The sequence below is a fragment of the Carassius carassius genome, chromosome 14, assembly GCF_963082965.1.
Source record: "Carassius carassius chromosome 14, fCarCar2.1, whole genome shotgun sequence".
NCBI classification, from domain to species: domain Eukaryota; kingdom Metazoa; phylum Chordata; class Actinopteri; order Cypriniformes; family Cyprinidae; genus Carassius; species Carassius carassius.
In genome coordinates, this window is record NC_081768.1 from 25,136,678 (window position 1) to 25,149,478 (window position 12,801).

Consider the following 12,801-nt stretch of genomic DNA (forward strand, 5'->3'; position numbering starts at 1 on the left):
CACTTAGTTTGGTCCCAATAAATTGGCTTTCTCACCTCCTTAGGTTGTGTTACTGTGGGAAAGGAGCCAGTGAAAGTGCTGTTTATCCTCAATCCTGAACTAAACCATCTGTTACAGGCACCATCAGCGTCCCCAGCACCTTCTTCCACTGTCCCAGCGCCAACATTGAGCTTTCTCTGATAGTTCTTCGACCGAGATGCTTTCACAGCGTTAATATGTTTGTATCACACACTATATAAGGGTATATTACTATGATGGTGGAGATATGAATGGTTGGCCTGTGGCCCACTATCTGCAGCCTGGGAAACACCAGAGGCGACAGGAGCGATTAAAAGAGGGGGAGGGACATGAACACAAAGTCTGAGGCTCATTTCCATTCCTCTTATTGTTTTGTTGGTTTTTGTCTTAAGTTTTAATGCAGTCTGGGTTGTGTTTCAATTTTGTCCGTGTTTTTTGAGGTTCAGGGAATGCCAGTCTGTCCATGTTGGCATCAGATTTGACTTGCTTGAGCCAAGTGACAGATTACAGAAGGTTTGATTGGACCAAAACGAAGTAAATGTTTTATTTAGTATATTTAAACGCAGAAAGACGTACATGTTAACTGTGATGCACTTTCTTGAGTGTATCCATGACCCTGTCAGAGCAGACCTTGAACCTATTTTATCTCCACTTGAGAAACGCTGGTCTGAAGGACCCTGAAGGATTTAGAAATTAAATCAAATGAACGCCATCCATCTTCCTTTTACCATTCAAGGGTGTCTCACGCTTCACAATAATGTGTTGATATTAAATTAGTTCTTCAGAGTTTGCGATGAAGTGGCTGAGTTGCTTTGAAAAATGAACTCCCTCAGTCAAATATTCAGAGCTTTTAGTATTCTTGCATTTCATTGGCTACAAATGTCTAAAATGAACTTTATAAGAAAGAAATAACCATCCAATGCAAAAGATGTTACCATAGTACAGTGTCAGTATGGAAGGCAATACCATGATATTTCAATGAAACACCATAAAAATATGAAAAGTATACACATACAGTGATGATACGGTAATAACATAATAATTTGATATATACCATTGTATTGAATGCACTTACAAAAAGTACCAATACGAATTTTCCGGAAATTAAAGTAACATGGAGCACCATGTAAATAGCATGGTACAATTTCAGTACAATTTTGGTGACGCCATTATAAGGGTTTTGTAAATATCATGAAATTTGCATGATAAGAATATCCAAAAACACAGTAATATGTCAATGTCAAATAAATAATGTGTAATGTTAATGTCTATATTTTTGAGCTTGAATTGGCAGAATTTGTCAGGACTCGGGTATGATCTGTCCTTTTTCTTCCTTATTTTTACTTTGTTTATTTTTTATTTATTTTTTTTCGTTTCGACTCATTTTTTCACACTTGTATTCGTTTTGTTTCATTTTTTTCTCTCCCTCTGAGTTTTATAGATTTTCTCTGTTTTTTCTTCCCTTCGCCCTAGCGCCAGCTGATCTCGCTCAGCAATCTAGGCAGCGGCTTGTCTGACGCACCTGTTACCTCTATCTCGTTAGTACTCACCCTATTTATTCTGTTTGATTTTCACCTCTCCTTGTCAGTGTGTTCTGTGACGTTTTGGGTGTTTGACCTCGATCCTGTCCTGTTCCTTCTTTCTGGTCTGTACGCTTGTTGGTTTGTCTGCCCAGTTGGTGTAACGTGTGCTTTGCCCTCAGAGGATTTCGGACTGCCCTTCTGGTATTCGACCTGGACTGGTTTTGACCCTGATACTGCCTGCCGTTCTCAGCCCTGTCTGCACCTCGCTTGACCCCTTGTCTGTTCGACCATTCTCCTGCTTACTGTTTTTTGGATTTGTTACCTCCCTCTCTCCTGGTGCGCTCGGGGGCTGAGCGCACGACCTGCCCACTGTGCGGTTGAAAGATAAGACTGTGTTTTTTCCCCTCTCCCCGAGGGGTTCTTGTTTTGTTTGTTGACGCCAAGACGTTCCATTTAATAAAAAACTATTTTTCAGCCTCATTCCGCTCTTGGGTCCTCATCTGTCCTGACACCACACACTGACCAAAAATGGACCCAGCGGAGAACTCAACTTGGCAGTCGGCTTTGGAGCATCAGGGAGCGATGTTGGGCCGTCACGAAATGGAACTGTCTTCCACCCGTCACTCTGTGGAGACCTTGTCAGCTCAGATCACGGATTTGGTGGGTCGATTCGATCGTCTCACCCAACGGGTGAGAGGCCCCTCCTGGGCCTCTCCGATACGCTCTCTCCTCTGAGCCAAGAGTTAACAACCCCCCCGTGTATTCCGGTGAGCCTACTTGTTGCCAAGCCTTCCTTATTCAATGCGAGGTGGTGTTTTCTCTACAGGCTCGAACCTACGCATCGGATATCTCCAAGGTGGCCTATGTCATCTCCCTGCTCTCAGGTAGAGCACGTGATTGGGGTACTGCAGTATGGGGATCACAGGCAGGGTGCTGTTCTGACTTCGGTTCTTTTAAGGAGGAGATGATTAAGACTTTTGATCAGTCGGTTTTTGGCAAAGAGGCGTCCCGACTGTTGGCGCGTCTTCAACAGGGCAGACGTTCAGTGGCAGATTATTCTGTGCAGTTCTGCAGCCTCGCCGCTACTTGCGGCTGGAACGCCGAGGCTCTTATCGCTCGCTTTTTAGAGGGACTCAACGACTCTGTCAAGGATGAACTGTTTGCCCGCGAGGTCCCTGAATGGTTGGATGATGTGATCAGTTTGTCCCTCCGCATTGACGCCAGGAGAGAGTTACACCGTCGAGTCCGAGCGGACTCCGAGCCTATCCCATTCGCCCCTCCATCCCAGAGTGTCGAGGAGTGTGAGCCTATGCAGGTGGATCGCCTACGCCTCACACCCAAGGAGAAACAACGCCGCCTGCTGGAGGGTCTCTGCCTATATTGCGCAGCTTAGGGACACCGAGCTCACTCCTGTCCTGCTAAGGCTGCTCGTTCGCCTCCGAGAGTTAATTTGAGTGGTAATGCCATCTCCCCCACTCACAGGTCACGCACTCGTCTGTCTGTGTCTCTGTTTACTAAGCTCGTTGATTCAGGAGCAGAGGGCAACTTCATTGATGAGGAATGGGCACGCGCTCGGGATATACCCACCCAATCCCTGCAGTCTCCCATAATCGCTCACGGACTCGATGGCCAGCCACTTATGCAGATCTCTCGGATCACTGATTCGGTGAGTGTTCTTACCTCCGGGAACCACCGGGAGGACCTCAAATTCCTACTTTGTAAATCTCCATCTGTCCCTTTGGTATTGGGTCATCCTTGGCTCGTTCGTCACGGGCCGAACATTAACTGGGCAGACAATTTAGTTTTGTCATGGAGTCAATATTGTCATACACATTGCCTTCTGTCTGCTTTCTCCCCGGTCTCTGTTTCTGTTTCCCCACAGGAGGAGGAGGCGGAGGCGGATCTTTCTCGAGTTCCTGTTTGCTACCATGATCTGCGGGCGGTCTTCAGCAGGTCCCGAGCTGTGTCTCTTCCTCCCCACCGGCCATACGATTGTGCCATCGATCTCCTCCCTGGCACTTCTCCGCCTCGCGGACGGCTGTACTCTCTCTCCGCGCCCGAACGCGAAGCAATGGACAAGTATTTAAGTGATTCTCTGGCTGCCGGTATTATTCGTCCCTCTTCTTCTCCGGCCGGGGCGGGGTTCTTTTTCGTGAAGAAGAAGGATGGCTCTCTGCGCCCCTGTATAGACTATCGAGGGTTGAATGACATCACAGTTAAGAATCGGTACCCTCTGCCGTTGATGTCTTCGGCTTTCGATCTCTTGCAGGGGGCCGAGTTCTTCACGAAATTGGATATTCGCAATGCTTACCATCTAGTGCGGATCAGGGAGGGGGACGAATGGAAGACCGCGTTTAACACGCCTCGTGGGCACTTTGAATATCGGGTTCTTTCCTTCGGGTTATCCAACGCCCCAGCTGTCTTTCAATCACTTGTCAACGACGTGCTGAGGGACATGATCGATAGATTCGTTTTTGTTTATTTAGATGACATTTTAATTTTCTCTTCTTCTCTTCAGGATCATGTTCAGCACCTCCGAGAGGGGCTTCAGCGGCTGTTAGAGAATCAGCTGTTCGTTAAGGTGGAGAAGTGCGAGTTCCATGTTCAGTCAGTTTCGTTCTTGGGACACATCATCTCGGTGGGGGGGATTCGCATGGATCCTGCTAAGGTGGGGGCCGTCTCCGAATGGCCGGTACCTGATTCCCGCAAGGCGTTACAGCGGTTCCTGGGTTTCCCCAATTTCTATAGGCGATTCATCAGGAACTTCGGGCAGGTGGCGGCCCCTCTGGTCAGCGGATGCCCAAGCGGCGTTCGATGAATTAAAACATAGATTCACTTCAGCCCCTATTCTGGTTACTTCGGATACTTCCCGGCAGTTCGTGGTGGAGGTGGATGCGTCAGAGGTCGGTGTCGGTGCCGTGCTCTCCCAGGTATCCTCTTCAGATAATAAATTGCATCCTTGTGCTTTCTTTTCACACCGTTTGTCTTCCGCAGAACAAAACTACGACATCGGTGATCGCGAGTTGTTGGCGGTTCGTCTGGCCTTGGGGGAGGGAGCGGCTGTTCCGTTTCTGGTGTGGACTGACCACAAGAATTTGGAGTACATTCGGTCTGCACGCCGGCTTAATGCCAGACAGGCTCGGTGGGAGCTCTTTTTCGGGCGCTTTGACTTCACCCTCTCTTATCGACCAGGGTCCAAGAACGTTAAACCTGACGCGCTGTCTCGTCTTTTCACTTCTCCAGGCGAGCCGCCCCCCGACACTATTATACCTCCGGGGTGCATGCTGGGGGCGCTTTCCTGGGGAATCGAGAAGCTCGTCAGACGAGCCCAGGGGGGAGTTGGGGTGCCCGCGGGGTGTCCCACGGGTCTGCTCTTCGTGCCCGGGTCAGTTCGCTCCGCCGTTCTCCAGTGGGGTCACTCCTCCAAGATCATGTGCCATCCAGGAGTGAGGAGGTTTTGGTGGCCTGCCATGGCGGAGGATGTACGCCGGTTTGTGGGGGCGTGCCCGGTCTGTGCTCATAATAAGTCATCTAATTCTCCTCCCGCTGGTCTGTTAATGCCGCTTCCCGTCCCATCCCGCCCCTGGTCCCATATTGCCCTGGATTTTGTGGTTGGACTCCCTCCATCCAGTGGCAATACTGTAATTCTCACTGTAGTGGATCGCTTTTCCAAAGCGGTCCACTTCGTTCCCCTTCCTAAACTCCCCTCGGCTAAAGAAACGGCCCGGGTGATCATTGATCACGTCTTCCGGATTCACGGCCTTCCGGAGGAAGTGGTTTCTGACAGGGGTCCCCAGTTTGTTTCGCATTTTTGGAGAGAGTTCTGTCGACAGATTGGAGCCTCCGCGAGTCTGTCGTCAGGCTTTCATCCACAGACCAACGGCCAGACTGAGCGCGCCAACCAGGATCTCGGTCGGATGCTCCGCTGCCTGGCGTCCCATAACCCCTCCTCCTGGAGTGATCAACTCACCTGGGCCGAGTATGCTCACAACTCATTACCGGTGTTGTCTACAGGTATGTCCCCGTTCATGTGTAGTCTGGGTTATCAGCCCCCTCTGTTTTCTTCCCAGGGCTCCGAGGCAGCTGTCCCCTCAGTTCAGGCTTTTGTTCAACGTTGTCGCCGCACCTGGAGGAGGGCCAGGGAGGCGCTTATCCGAGCTAGGGGACGCGTTAAGACTGCCGCAGACCGCCACCGTAGGTTGACGCCTCATTATGTCTGCGGACAGCGCGTGTGGCTCTCCACCAAGGATTTGCCATTGAGGGTCCAGTCACGAAAATTGGCGCCTAAGTTCGTTGGGTCGTACCGTATTTCCAAGGTCGTCAGCCCGGTGACGGTCTGTCTCCGGTTGCCCAATTCTCTTTGTCATGTGCACCCTGTCTTCCATGTGTCCAAGGTTAAGCCTGTCTTGCGTTCTCCCCATTCCCCTACTGTGTCTTCCCGCTGTCGCCCCTCCTCCCCCTATTATGGTTGACGGTTCTCCTGCATATAAGGTCAGGGGAATCTTAGACTCCAGACGTCGTGGGCGGGGACATCAGTACCTGGTGGACTGGGAGGGGTATGGTCCGGAGGAGAGATGTTGGGTTCCGGCTCGGGACGTCCTGGACCGCTCGCTCATCGACCAGTTTCACCAACGCGGCCCTTCCTCGGGGGCGCCGGGAGGCGCTCCTGGGGGAGGGGGTACTGTCAGGACTCGGGTATGATCTTTCCTTTTTCTTCCTTATTTTTACTTTGTTTATTTTTTATTTATTTTTTTTCGTTTCGACTCTTTTTTTCACACTTGTATTCGTTTTGTTTCATTTTTTTCTCTCCCTCTGAGGTTTATAGATTTTCTCTGTTTTTTCTCTGTTTTTTGTGTATTCGACCTGGACTGGTTTTGACCCTGATACTGCCTGCCGTTCTCAGCCCTGTCTGCACCTCGCTTGACCCCTTGTCTGTTCGACCATTCTCCTGCTTACTGTTTTTTGGATTTGTTACCTCCCTCTCTCCTGGTGCGCTCGGGGGCTGAGCGCACGACCTGCCCACTGTGCGGTTAAATGATAAGACTGTGTTTTTTCCCCTCTCCCAGAGGGGTTCTTGTTTTGTTTGTTGACGCCAAGACGTTCCATTTAATAAAAAACTATTTTTCAGCCTCATTCCGCTCTTGGGTCCTCATCTGTCCTGACAGTATTTGCCTAGGAGTTTTATTATTATTATTTAAAGTTTTGGTCTTTAAAATGGATGTGTATTAGAATTTCACTATTGATATCATTATATATATCAAAAAAGTGAATAAATAATTTACCACAGAATTGCAGCCATGGCTTTTCCAGCATCAAACTCTTAATGCCTCCTAAACAACAGTACCAGTTAGTCACTACTTCAGATCTGCATCTGTACTGAGCTGTTTAACACCTTGGCTTTATAAGAGCAGGCAGCGGATGTGTGGAGGTGGGTGAGGAGCGTCTCAGTGGTGTGTTTGCTGTTATCAGAGCTTCAGGACACACTACAGAGCTGGAGCGGTTCATGTTGACACACTGCTGCTAACCGACTCAGCTTCTGCTCCAGCCACTGAGTGAATTCACTTGCTTTTATTGTGCAGTTTATACAGCAAAGTTTATTGGAATATGTTTTAGAAGAAAACACTATTTTACTAAATTTTTCTGGTTCCTAAATAATATTTTTGTTTTATTTGAGTACAATATTTACAAATCTTTAAAACAAGATAGAGAAGCATAATTAGACTACTTTAGATTATACAGTTGTACAGAAACAAAGTTTCACATGAGGAAAATCATAAATAGTATAATAATAAAATAAAAAGATAAAAAAATATAATTATATAATAATATATATTATATATAATAATAATTATATTTGTATTATATATTTTTATTTTATATTAAAAAAAATTATATTATTTTGTTTTAAATACATTTATATATTTTATTGGAAAACAAAACCAGTATACAATTTTTTTTTCTGAATTATGTAAATGTACCATAAATAAGTAACCATAAACTGAAAGAAAAAAAAAAATCATGGTTGTAAATAAAGATAATTGGAGAAGGTTTTATGATTTGTGAAAGTGTATAGCAGGTCCTGACTAAAAATGTTCAAACCAAATGTTTTATTGTCATTATATAAAATGTTCTTTTTCTTAAAATATCAGTTTAACACATCACTGAATTTATTCCTTCAAAAGTTACTAATATGTATCTTTAAGGTAACAAGTACTTTAAATGTACATGTAAGTTACAAATATTTACCTTTTAGGTGTACGTAAGATACAAAGAGTTTGTATCTTGTTCCTGAATGTGTACAGTCTCTTCTACACAACATATCTCATGCCTTTACCTCATAAACCACAATGAACTTCCCAAATACATTCTCTAGACAAGAATGCCAAAGGTTTGTTGTTGTTTGTTTGATTTTGTCTGGATGGCTTGTCTAAATCAGTCTTTACAGCAAACTTGCTTAAAATATGTCATACTTTATATAGCGTTTTCTTCTGAGGGGTAATTAAAGACTCGGTCTTTTACCATCAAAATCCTCTGATCAGGTTTTTGGTGACAAAGCAGTTTGCGTGGGGATGCAGGCCACCAATAGAGGGCGTGAGATTCAGTCCATCCATCCCCATATCCACATGACTTTAACACACGCACAAAGACACATAAGCCATGGTTGGGCTGTTTAGTGAAGCCCTCTCTGTGTCTTTACATGCAGTCGGACTTTGCATTATGCAGCCGCTGGCTATGGTGTAAAATTGAATTACATGTTACAATGCACACTACACACTGCAAACAGGATGGCTTTTTTTCCCATAGCGCGGCATGAGGGAGGGGTGTCAAGGGTAGAAAACAGACACCAGCTTGTGGGAAAGAGATATAATTCAAACAGATCCCAAAATGGCCAAGACCCGTTTTGTTGTCATGAAGTGCTGCAGTGAATTCAAAGTAGCCGTGTGTTAGTAAAAGGCAGATGGATACACTCATTAGGTTAACACACTCTAACCAAGTCCAAGTTAACAAATGCACATTAATAATAACAATTTCTCACATGCACTATTGTTATACTATGTAATACCATTGTGTGATTATGGAAAATGTGAAAGTGCTATAGAAATATTTTTTGAACATGTATTATATTATATTCTTCAACAGTTATTTGGAATAATATGTAAAAACTATGGTATACGAATTTAGTAATAATTTTGTCCAAAGTCCATGCAAAATGCATGAAAACTAAAATGCATGAAAATATCAAATGAAAATGAGCATGCATTTATTCAGTACTATAGTATAAGTGAGATTACCATAGTAATACCATGTTTTTGGATATGTATCACAGTATTCTTTGGGTAACACTTCTATTTCAAGGTGTCCGTTATACATGTTACATGTACTTACTATTATAATTACAATTAATTATGCGTAATTACATGCAAGTTACCCTTATCCCAACCCTATAGTAAGTAGTTAATTAATATTACTCAGTACGTAAATGTATAATTAGACTGCAACAAAGACACTTTACAATAAAGTGTAACAATTCTTTGCAATGTCGTAGAATACCATGTTAATACAATGGTATTTAAATAATCATTCTGTACCATGTTATTACCATGTTTTTGCACGTGCACTATTGTAATACTATGACTTTCTTCTTAATGCCATGCAAATATCATCATATGAATATGTAAATATTCAGTACTATGGTATATGTGATATTACATATAACATGCTTTTTGTACATGCATTATGGTTCTTTAAAATGCCATGTAAATACCACGGTATAATTATGTTTTCTTGCACATGCACATTAATTATTTAAAAATACAATGTAAATAGCATTGTATGATTATTATGCAACCATTCAGTACCATAGTATATATCAAAGTACAATAAATCAGAAAGTGAGTGAGTGAGTGAGTGAGTGAGAGAGAGAGAGAGAGAGAGAGAGAGAGAGAGAGAGAGAGAGAGAGTATCTGATATGGCACAGCAGGAGACTGTAAGATACACAAAGCCCTGATAGTGAAACATCTCCTCTGCCCTTCTTCTCACATCAGCTTCCGCTCTCTTATCAGCCACTCACATGACTAATTATTAGCTCATTATTAGTGCTCTCTAAAGCATGGCCTCACTGCAGGCGTCTGAGTGACAGAGTTATCAGGGAGGGAAGAGGTGGAGCAGAGGAGGCAGGATGGTCAGTTTCTAAAAGCAGCCGCTAATCATGTGATGCGAGATAACCGTGTGCTAAAGCTTCCTCTCTGACAGCATCTCAGACCGCGCTATCTGCTCCGCCAGGCCTGCCCTGACTCGTCTCTGGGATTTGTTTATTGTAGAAACTCTGACAGTTGAAGTTGAAATCACTATTTTAAGAGATAGTGATTTCCCACGAATTTGTATGATGCGATTCATACAGAAACATATGGTTTTAGGGGAAGAAGAAGCAAACACACGAATGTCATGAAAGTAAACCATTAAACATAACCAAATTCAGATGAAAACATGCACATTTCTACAAATTAGTCACCAATTTACTAAAACATGAAATAGTAATACACTATGATCTTCTTGATTCCACTCTTTGACAGAATAACATATACAGTAAACTGTCAAAATGAATAGCAATATTACTTGTACTTTCTCGCACGTATTTATACCATGGTATAATATAACTGTTTTCTTTTTAAGTACCTTGTATTACTACTGTATGCCAATATAGTATATAAACATGATTCTACTTAAATATAAAGTAGTACTCTTATAATTTTTTTTACTGAACATTTTTTTTTACTGATTACTGAACTGGTCCATTTACATTATATTATCAGTGGACAAAGGTAAATGATGCCTCTTCACTCAAACGAATCAGACATACAATAAAAGGGAACATTTAATGACAACTGCACATTTTAGTATATGATTATACTAGTAATTTAGTACTATCATTTTCATGTCACAGTGCTATGTGCTAGATAAAGTAGCTAATTTTCGATTATTAGTTACACTTTCATATTCACATACATATATATACTAGAAAACTGTAGAAATGATATTGAGGGGGAAGCTAGCTGTCTAGCTCAGGATTGTGTGAAATGACAGTGAAATGTCAAGTAACTGGAGGGGGATTGTGTTGGGTTCCTGTCTGCAAAGCCAATCCGCGGGTCTTTCTCAAGTCCCTGTGAGGTAACAGGCCATTTGTATGTACAGTAAGGCATGAGTGAGGTGAGAATGGAGCTCATTCACACCTGATGGGCAGCAGGGACTGCCTAAATGATTTCCCCAAATCAGCCTGAGGGTTAATGGATCATTACAGCCCAGTGTGTGTGCCATAAACCCTCCACCATCATAACCACACATGTCAGCTCTCACCCCACACAAACAAGAAATACACACACACACACACACACACACACACACACACACACACACACACACACACAAACAAACAAAACACAAACAAAAACAAACAAACAAAATACACAAACAAACAAAATACACAAACACACACACAAAACAAACAAGCAAACAAACAAACAAACAAGCAAACAAACACACAAACAAAACAAACAAGCATACAAACACACAAACAAAACCCACAAACAAGAAAACAAATACACACACACACAAACACACAAAAAAAAAACACACACACAAACAAAACACAGACACACACACAAACACACACACAAACAAACACACACACACACACACACACACACACACACACACACACACACACACATTTAAAACAAATAAACAAACAGTAAGTTATATTTTACTTTAGGAAAATGAAGCCTTATGACTATTTATCTTTTGTCCCTTACTTTTTCCTCTAATTTCAGTATAATTTTTTAAACCCACAATTATTTATAATTTTAATTGTAACCCATATGTTATTTATTTCTGAGTATTTCCTCATTGGTTATCAGTATTTGTACTGAATTTATTTGTTTCATTACAATGTATTATATTATTAATTAAAATCTACTTACAACCACATATATTATTATTGCATGTATTATTAATCAAAACCTGCATCTCCACATCATATTGTCAATTATCTAAAAAACAAACAAACCATGCTTTACAGTAATGCCAATTTGATGGGAAATTAGCATAACTCAAAATAATATCAGAAAACAATCAATCATTTTAAATGCTCCTAAAATAGACTTTATTTTCCTTATATGAAATATATTTTTTTCGAAGCTCAAATTCTCGTCGTTTAAAAAACATGTACAGTAAACATGATCGATTTATGATTTCAATTTAAACTAATTGGATTACAGTATTTTTACTGAATATTTATTACTAAACATATTAAATATACTGAATTCATGTATTACGAACCACAATCTACATTTCCCCACCAAACTGTCATTACTTCCCCATTTTCTCTATTAAAGTAGGACTATATATAAATTATTTTTAGTTCTATTTATTTTGTATTAATTAAAATTATATATAAATAATATTAGATCTTTTTAAAAAGAAAATAAACCATGTTTTACAGTAATGAGAATCTGGTGGTAAATTAACATAAATAAGATAAATAAAACAAATGTTTTTTTTTGTGTTCTTTTATTTGAACTGTAACATGTTTTGACAAGCAACACTGTCTTGCCTGATAGTCATGGTAATATTGTCCGGCCTGTGGTGGGTTTCTCATGGCATCTTCTTGCTGAATGAGCAAAAATGGTCATGATAAGAGAACAAAAGAAAACAGGACCCTTTGGGCTGCTGCGCTTGTATTATCACCTGTCTGTTTAATTAGAGCCTGTATTAGGAAGACTTACAGAAGGTCTGAAGCACCTCCTCAGGAATGTGAAAGAGCAGGCCTTCATTCAAGCCACTGTTTGACACAAGCCTGTGAAGAGGAAGCTGTGTCGCTTATCAAAGCCAGCGCCGTCATGTCACTTACCTGTCTACAGCGCAGGGAGTCTAATTTACAGCTCAATTAGCCTCATTGTCATGATCCTGCAGGAGTTACTGCGCTTGAGAAGAGCTCTAACCTGGTTTCAATATTTTAACCCCACTGAGACCGTCACGCTCTGTAAAAGATCTGAACATCCGGGGTCAATCCTGAAGATTTTTGAAAGATGTAACTTTATGGATGTTTCACTCGAGCTATTTTCATTCCCACTATTATTACACAGAAAAAAAAAGATACAGATGATTTAACATATATTGATGTCCCAATGCAACCTGCCTTTGTTTATTTTAATGCATTCAAAAACTCTTGCAATCCCGGGTCATTTTTGACCCAGTGGAACGT